At 37.8% G+C, this 9,679-nt stretch overlaps 1 non-coding gene across 1 annotated transcript; it reads left to right on the plus strand.

The window, feature by feature from the left end:
* The first annotated feature begins 9,405 nt into the window (after positions 1 to 9,405).
* Positions 9,406 to 9,477, plus strand: TRNAD-GUC (transfer RNA aspartic acid (anticodon GUC)). Its single transcript has one exon. It is a non-coding gene; the product is annotated as a tRNA-Asp (tRNA).
* Positions 9,478 to 9,679: the final 202 nt, after the last annotated feature.

Here is a 9,679-nt window from a genome sequence, read left to right on the forward strand (position 1 = left end):
TGCATTGATCGATTTCTTCCACTAGTACTTCACATCATTTCAAAACCATTTCATCATTGAGTCAAAACTATTTTAAAACCACTAAAATCACACAATTCTTGATTTAATATCGAGTCCATTTTCAAACACCCTTGTAAGTCGATCGCTTTTAAAGCTTCACCATCAACCTCACATAGCTTACTCTTGGGCTTTCTTACAATGAGACATATTCGATTTTTATTGAGTAGAAGAACAATACACTAAAATAAAATTCACTTCATTCAAAACACAAATTTGAAACCTCGATCCAATGTCGAGTATTTCTATCCAAATCAAATTAAAATACCCAATCACAATCAAACACCATTTCTTTTGGAAATGAAAAGGGACCCGGCTTTGAGTTTTCAATTCCTCTCCTCGATTATTTGAATACGAGTTCTCTTACTCGGTTAGTCAAATAGTCGTTATTTCCATCCACCTAAGCACAAACAAATCAAACTATTTCATAATAACAAAACGAAAAGGGAGATGACTTTGAGTCTTCAATTTTTCTCCTCGATTATTTGAATACAAGTTCTCTTACTTGGTCAGTCAAATAATTGTCGTTCCTCTACAAACTTCCAAACCCCGATTAAATCAAAACATTTTCATAATAAAAAAATGAAAAGGGAGATGACTTTGAGTTTTCAACTTCACTCCTCAATTGGACGAATACGAGTTCTCTTACTCGGTCAGTTGAACAATTGACATTTTTCCGCAAATACAACTTAATCAAATCGTTTTCTTAACTATACAAAAAGGGAGATGGTTTTGAGTTTTCAATTCCTCTTCTCAAATGCTTGGATATGAGTTGTCTTACTCAGTCATTCGAGCACTTGTCGTTTATTCTAAAAATACATCGACCATATATAAACTTATTTTTATAATCACTTAGATGAAAGAGAAAGTGGTCTAGAGTTTTCTATTCCTTTTCCCGATTATTAGGATACGAGTTGTCTTACTCGATTATCCGAGTATTCGTCATCCGTTCAAAACACTTTAATTATTATCAAATCCTTTCTATAATTAAGGATGAAAAAGAAAGTGGTCTAGAGTCTTCTATTTCCTTTCTCGATTATTAGGATACGAGTTGTCTTACTCGATTATCCGAGTATTCGTCATCCATTCAAAAACACCTTAATCATCATTAAAATACTTTTACAATTAAGGATGAAAAATAAAGCGGTCTAGAGTCTTCTATTCCTTTTCCCGATTATTAGGATGCGAGTTGTCTTACTCGAATATCCGAGTAATCGTCATCCAACAAAATATCTCAACACATCAAATATATATCTTTCGTGCCCCCGTGCGATCAAAACATCTTAACCAATCAAAATTTCCAACATATTAATTCAACTTGTCACCCCCGTGTGACCAAAACCCATCTTTCAAAAAGAACAACGGTTAATTCTTTCTGATGCGCACAACAAACTAGTGCTTAAGCCTTCGCCGAGAGTAGACAAGTCAGCGTTTAGCCTTTGGAACGTGAACTACGCAGTTGTTCATAAAAAACACCAACCAACCGTAGTCCCCGAACTACGAATGCTCTGATTTCCTTATTATACCATAAGGATACGTAGGCAGGAGATTGATGTATCTTCGCGAGCACACTAATAAAAAATCTCCCCTTTTTCCCTTCTGAGGTTCTCATCCATTTCTATTTTCAATATATTTCTAACTCGAATAAGACAAACAAACATAAATTAACACTCAAAATGCAATTAGAACTAAAAGGTTCTCGTTGAGTACAACGGACGTAAGGGGTGCTAATACCTTCCCCTTACGTGATCCACTCCCAAACCCGAATATGGTTGCGACGACTGTCGCAATGCGAAAAACAACCGGCGGAAAAAAACACATAGCCGCCACCGTGTGTTATTTATCCTAAAGGAGGGAAAGGAAACGCTCGAAGTAAACCTGAAAAAGGGGAAAGGAACGGTCTTACAACCAGAGATTGCAAGGCACGGGAGTCGGTTACGCAAGGGGAAGGTATTAGCACCCCTCACGTCCGCCGTACTCGACGGGATCCACGCTCAAAAGAATAGGAAAAAGTTGATGGTAAACTGCTCAAAGAATATGCACACACACTGGAATAATAAAATAGGCGGAAGAAGACGGAGGAAGGGGACTCGGCAGGATGTCGCATCCTGGGCCTACGTAGTTTGTCAGAAACAAACATTAGAGTCGACGTAGTTCGGGGAAATGGGAAACGTGCTCGCTAGGATATCACATCCTATGCCTACGTATCTTCTCTATCCAGAGAAAGAATCAGAACACTCGTAGTTAGGCTAACGCACGCCGAAACAAAACACCAAAGAGAGACGTTGAGACGTCAAGAGAAACACCCAACAAGGAAACGGAATGCCAACAGATGGACTTATATCCGACTCCTCAAAACAAACAGGAAACAGAATGCCAATAGATGGACTTATATCCGACTCCAAACAGAACAAACAAACAAACAAGGAAACTGAATGCCAATATATGGACTTACATCTGACTCCAAGCAAAAGCACACGCTAACCAGCGATCAACAAAGAAAAAGGTCCTCCGCACGAACCTCAACAAGGTAACAAAATATCCAAAGACAAACTAATAGGGAGTCTGGAACTCGAGCCTAATAGTTACATAAACCAAAAGAGACGCTGAGACGTCAAAAGAAACAAGGTTAAAAAAGAAAAAAAGGCGCCCGGAGAGATCTCGCTCGATCTCCTACCTACGTATCTCATCTGGTAGGAGAATCAGGGCGACGTAGTTCCCCTTAACAGGGGAAAAGGGTGAACAAACAAACTAATAGGGAGACTAGAGCTCGAGCCTAAAAGTTGTCAAACACACACAAAAAAGAAAAAAGGTTGCCCGGAGAGATCTCGCTCGATCTCCTGCCTACGTATCTCATCTGGTATGAGAATCAGGGCGACGTAGTTCCCCTTAACAGGGGAGAAACTCTCTCCTAACCAGAGACGGGGAATAACAAACTAAATAGGGAGACTGACTCGAGCCTAAATAGTTGTCATGCAATCCACAATAGCTCTAGGTTGAGGTATCTAATCAGAACCTAACTCGCACAGGAAGCAAGTCAATACGAACAACAAATAAACATGTATGTAAAGCAAACACACAAGCAATCATCACACTCTATATACAAACAAGAGGCTCAGGTAAATGGTTGGGCTTTAGTCAAGGGGTCATATCAACCTCGACAAACAAGCCAAAACTGTAGGGGTGTCCTGAAGCTCTTAACCACTGACATTGACCGTCAGGGTGAGCAGATGAAAGGTAATGAGGGTTAGACCTCATGGCTCTTAACCCGGGTCTGGGTGAGCTCAAATCAAAGAAAGCGTGGGGGTCCAGAAAGAGGGACCCTATTCCACTTGACTGACACTGTACACAGATCTTGGGTTAGGTTCAAGAGCATCAACACGTAGTGCGAGCATAATGAACGACTCAACGAATAACAGGGGACTGACTACTAGTCCCTTCTATCTGTCAATTGCCTCTTCACTTAGGAGGACTTAACAAGTAACATGCCTCAACAAGGAGGTCTTTGGCACAAATATAAACAAACACAGTCATTGCCTCTTAAGGAGGACTTCAGCCAAAAAAGTGACAGGGCTTCCAGACTACATAGAGTTAGAAGGCTAAACTACCTCAGTGGTGTATCAACTACACTCCAAAGCAAAGCAAAAGCTAGCTAGCAAGCGACTAATGTACCTGTACAAAAGCTAACCAATTAGTATCTCAGACAGAAAATCAGAAAAAACACACAGTGGCACCAATGCAACTGTACACAATGGACCTACAACACAACAAGGATTAGTAATCAAGGCAACTTGCATCTCAAGTAATGAGACCAAACCAAACATTAGTGCTACATGCTCAATCCTGAAACACAAAACACAATTGGTGAGTACAAACCACTAGTGCAAAGACTAGGGTCAAAGGTAAGTCAAATGGTCAAAACAGAAGTCAATATTTCACATGAAGCACATTTAAACAAACAAGAAAGTGTCCTCAAAAGGACCAAATCCAAATCAAAAGGCAAAGCCAACAATTAATCAAGATAAGGCAAAGGCAAACAATGTGATCAAAATTGGACATCAAACATAGAAAATCCACATTAAAACATAAATGAATCCAATGATCATGAATTTTTTTATGTGAACACAATATGTTAAGAACAAGCATCATACAAAAACTCAACTCCAGAAGAGGCCATACGATAAGCCAATGAAAATGCACAAATGCTACATCCAAATTGTGACACAAATTGTCACACCAAATGTCCATGTATCCAAAACAGTGATAACAAATGCTAAAAATGCCAAACCAAATCTCAAAAATCAGGTCACATGTTAGGATCAAGCATGTCAAGTTTCACATCAATTGGACAAATTATGAGCATTTTACAATCAAATGAATGCAACATATCATCATGGCATCATGTGCAATCAAAAATCAATAAATAAAAATCCAGAAAGGCAAAAATCATGCAATTAGTATCAAGAAATACTAGACATCAACACAAGCATGTGAAAAAAAACTAGAGTCAATTTGCATCATTTTGCTATTTTTTATGGATTTTTGAAGTTAAGGAAATAAAAATGAAATAATGAAAATCATGTTGAAAATGGAATGAACATGAAAATCAGAATGTGCAATCCATGAGAGTTGAACCCGGGCGCTTAAGGTTCACAAGGCGCTCAAATAATTAATTCACAAACATGCAAAAGTGTAGGATCGAACACAAGAGGCAAGGGATAACCAGCGCTTAATGAAAATCAACCAAATAATTTCCAAAAGCCAAACGCCAGGGTTCGAACAGATGAACGTGAGGTCAATGCGCGCTAATGGCAAAACGCTGCCGTTTTGAAGCTGAAACCCTAGGCCACTTACAGGCGGTGGCGGACGGCTGAAACAAGCGTCTTCTCCGGCCAGCCAGGCGGAGCGCCACCGTCAAATTTTGCAGAATTCAATGAAATTTATATCAATGGAAAGATCTTTTCACGAGGAATCCAAATCCATGATTATCTAAGCCTGATTCCTAATATATTTTCTGGATCGAACGAAAGAAGTTTCAACACTCAAACTTATAATCATCATATCTTCATCAATTCTTAACCAAAATTAAATCTAATCATATCAGAATCATCACCACAACAAGACCTTCCTAATCATGTACATGAATTGGCAAATAATGAAGGTCGAAAATCCACTTACTTGGAATGACAGTGCTTCAAATCACGTGTTCAAGCCTCCACAAGCTCCAGTTCTTCTCTCTAACACCTCTTTTGAAGCTTTGAATAGGAATCAACACTTGAATCCTCTTGAATCTTGTTGAATTTCAAACTTCCATTGACATGTTCATGTGCTTGAACAGCTTCAAAACCAACTTAATTTCCACGAAAAATGGATGAATCATGCTCCAAATTCCATGAGGATGACGGATCTATGAAGAAATCTTGTGGTTGTGTGAAGAAAATTTGAAATCCAAGGAGAGAGAGTTTTGGAGGGAAAAGAAAATTTGAGATCTAGAATTGTGATTATGAGCAAATTTTGTTATGATTTAGCTATTTATACCTTGTACTAATCACCATGCTAATCACAATTAGGCTTGGTTAATTGAAAATTAAGGAGAAATAAGGTGCATGGCAAAATTGGTAAATGCACCCTTGCATGGCAAAAGTGCACGTGAACAGTGCCATATTAGGGTTCAATTCCACTTAAAATCAGCTCATGAACATGATTGGATTGGTATTTGGCTCATGTGATCCACCAAATTTGAATTCCCCATTTTCCCTCCAAAATGCACTTGAATGGACATTTGATCATGTGAGCTCTTTTCATGCAATGCAATGGTTGATTTGGAAAGTATTGGTCAATACAAGCATTTTGCAAAAAGAGTGGACCAATTTGGAGTTTTGAATCAAAAGTTATGCCATGTTGAACTTCCATGTACACTTTGTGATCATTTGGCCATAACTCCTCAACCATTCATCAGATGGACATGATATAGGACTCTTTGAAAAGAGGAGAGAAAGATATTAAACTTTCATGTTCACCAAAAATACATTTGAAGCTTCTTTGATGTTGGAAAGTCAAGTTGAATGTGGACCAAAAACTTGCCATTTTTGGAAACTTTCAATTACAGGTCACTTTCCATTTTTTGAAACTTTTGATTTGACTTCAAAATCTTCAAGATATATGTTTGAAATGACAAATGAACCTCTTTTGAACATGAATGAGGTGTCTCAACTCATTTCCCCACCTCATAGCCCTCAATTCTTGCACAGTTGACTGTTGTGGTCCTCAGATGACCTTGACATGTCCTGATGAGCTTGAACCTCCACCACTTGGGGAAATTGCTCAGAAATGAAACCCTAACTCTTGTAAGCTCAATATGACAATCATGTGATCTCCATCTCAATAGAATACCTCTTCTCCTTGAAAAGCCCTGGCTGGAAGAATGCCATTGATCAGGGTTGACCAGAGGTCAAAACCCTAATCTAAAGGAACCTAAGCATGAATAATGAAGCCCTTGAGGATGACATAACCATGATGATGGTGATATACCCTTTACAATAAGATAATGCTCAAGATATTTGAAGGATCAGGAAACCCTAACTGAAGTACAAACCCTCAGATGGTTGATCATCAATCCATGGAAACCCTCAGGCTTGAATCATGTGACATCTCCCTCTTCTGAAAAAGACCTTGGAGGATGACCTTCTTATTTCCATATGATATGCAAAATGCAAATGCCTAATGTCCTAAAACATGAAATGCAATATGCTAAACTAGTCCCAAGAAGAGGAGGGAAAATTTTGAGGTGTTACAACGACCATTATTCCATTTCCTAAAGGTTTTATCAATATTTTCCTATTCCTTCATTGGGATAAATAAAGTTCGGTGCCGACTCTGTTCGAACACGTAAATTTTTCCGCGACCATCGCGAGGAACCGTATTTTTCGAGATGCGACAGATGGCGACTCTGCTGGGGACGAGCTCCAAGCAAAAGAGAGTGAAGCCTAATTTAGTTCAGTTTCTGTATTGTGTGTTAATCTTGCTTGTTTATCTATTATTTTTATTCTGTTACTATTCTGTTGTAATTATTATATTGCGATTTATTAACTATGTCTTATTTGGGGTTCTCTGGTTGGTGATACTTTGTGAGATAGGCTCTCCACCCGAGTCTGAGAAAAACCATAAGATTAAGTTGGTGGTTGCGTAGTGGGAGCCCACAAGGAGTCTTCCTTGTTGGGAAGAAACAAAGACCCCGCCTAGAGGAGATTCTCTTGAGATATTATTGCCCGACGAGTTTTCGTCACGACGATAGTATTCTCAAGTTGGATCAATGACTCTAGGGACCTTTTAACCTACTATATCCGGAGGTTATGTAGTATTAACCTACGAAGTTTCAGACTTGTTGGGTTAATACGAAAGCCCCAATCAGATGAGATCCCTTGGACGTATTACTATCTTACAGTAATATTTCCAACCTCGATATATGACTCTGAGAACCTTGTTAGAACCCTGGACTCGAGAGTCGTGTAGTAGAATCCTCATGGAGTTTTCCTTGTTAGGATAATACAAAAACCTCACCTAGACGAGATCTTCTTAAGGATAATATTGTCCGACGAGTCTTCGTCACGACAGTGACGTCCTCAAGAAATATCCATGACTCTGGGAACCTACCCACTATAGAGCCTACCCATGGGGTTCCATTAATCAGAGATACCTGTCATTCACCCGTTATTCTGATCCATCTTAGAACGCTTTGACCCTGTGATCCTGAACATGTCACTACAACTCATACACATATCATTGCATCTGCAATCGTCATGCATTGCATATCACCTTTCATACAAAATATATACAAAAAACTCATCCACCCTTCGTCCATAGCCTGCAGTTGATTTCCCGATACTCATATCAGACTTGAAGTAGCTCTTGAAAGATCATGGATCCGTTGGAGCAAAGTCATATTGCATTGGGAGGAGATGTTGACTCGATGAAAAACCAGCTAGACCAAATTGTGGAAGCTATGATAGTTTCATCAAAAAAGGAAGACATCCTCAACACTGGCAATCGTTGGACTGATTTGTTTCTATTTTTGCATTTGTAGTTTCTTTGTTGTTAAAAGCTGCTTGTGTTTAAACATTGTTGTTTTTAATGATAATATTGATGAAGTAATGATGCATGTTTTCAATTAATTATCTCGCATTCACTCATTTTTCTTCTCTTATATCAAAAACAAAAATACATCAGTGTTTCTCCCATTCACTTTTCTTTATCATAACCTTTGTTTTAGCAAAGATTTGAGAGAGGATGACGAAAACAAGTTACCCATAATTGCTGACTATATGCTTTCGGATAAAATTATGCTAATGATGTACGTGCATTGTTTCAAATTCCCAAACACTGGAGAGATAAAGAGTTAATCCCTAGTCAACCACTTCGAGCCTGAAGTAGGAGTTTCTTTCGGATCTAAAAAAACCTTACATTAAACCTGGGACAGGGTAGTGTTCGGTAATCTGACTATGCATTCAAATCACAAGATGAAATATCCAGTATGTGGATCAACTACATGACATTCTTCGCACACATCTTAAAGTGTCGAAGGAACCTTGAAAAATCAAAATGAAATGTGAAGATAGGTCACAAAGAAATTCTTCACTGAGATGTAGGATGAACAAACTAGCTTTTGGGCAGGCAGCTGCTGGGGGTTGAAATGTTATCTGATCGAAGGATATTTACGGAAGGTTAGAGATGCATGACATATGCATGATGCTGATGCAATGTGATTTATTCTTCTTTTTTGACAAACTCTCTATTTATTTATGAGCAAACTTTTCATTTTTTCGTTTTTCGAAACTCTCTGACAAGCACTGAGAATATTTTTCCGTCGGGGGGAAGGAGTGAAATATTTTTATTACTCTCTATCTACTTGCAATTCTTTGAAATGATTTTTCTCAAAAATCAATAAAGAATAATTGTATAATAATGTAATTCATAATATTTTTTTCATACAAATTTTTTTAAAAAATTGTGTGAAATTGATAAAATAATATAAATATTTTGAATGAGAAGAAATAAATAATTTAATTAAGTGCAATAGTAACTGAAAGGAAGGCATGATATATAAGAAAAAGAACATTTCCAACAAGAGGGTGAGTATTAATGAATTAGGAATTTGAAGGTGAAAAAAAATAGTAATCCAATTAATAAATTGGTGTAGTTAGAATTATGAATATATAAAGTAGAAAGACATAAACAGTATCTGAAACTATAAAATGGAATGAGAAAACGAAGCTCATCAATTAATAATGCAGCATAAAATAAACATAGTTAATTAGTGGTGTATTTGGAAGACAGAGTATTCACAAATGAGTCGTTGTAGTATAGTGGTAAGTATTCCCGCCTGTCACGCGGGTGACCCGGGTTCGATCCCCGGCAACGGCGCATTTTCTTTTTATTCTTCGTTTCGTTTCACTAATTGATATATTCATATTTTTATTGGGCTTTCGGTTTTATGTTTGGGCGGGGCCTTATCAAGTATTCACAACCCTCTAATTCTAAGCATGGATGGATTAATGAGATTTTTCTTATTTTCAATAAATATTAATAACACAGTATCAATTTCTGGTTCAATTTAAGAAATACA

Source organism: Lathyrus oleraceus, chromosome 6, assembly GCF_024323335.1.
Source record: "Lathyrus oleraceus cultivar Zhongwan6 chromosome 6, CAAS_Psat_ZW6_1.0, whole genome shotgun sequence".
Taxonomy (NCBI): domain Eukaryota; kingdom Viridiplantae; phylum Streptophyta; class Magnoliopsida; order Fabales; family Fabaceae; genus Lathyrus; species Lathyrus oleraceus.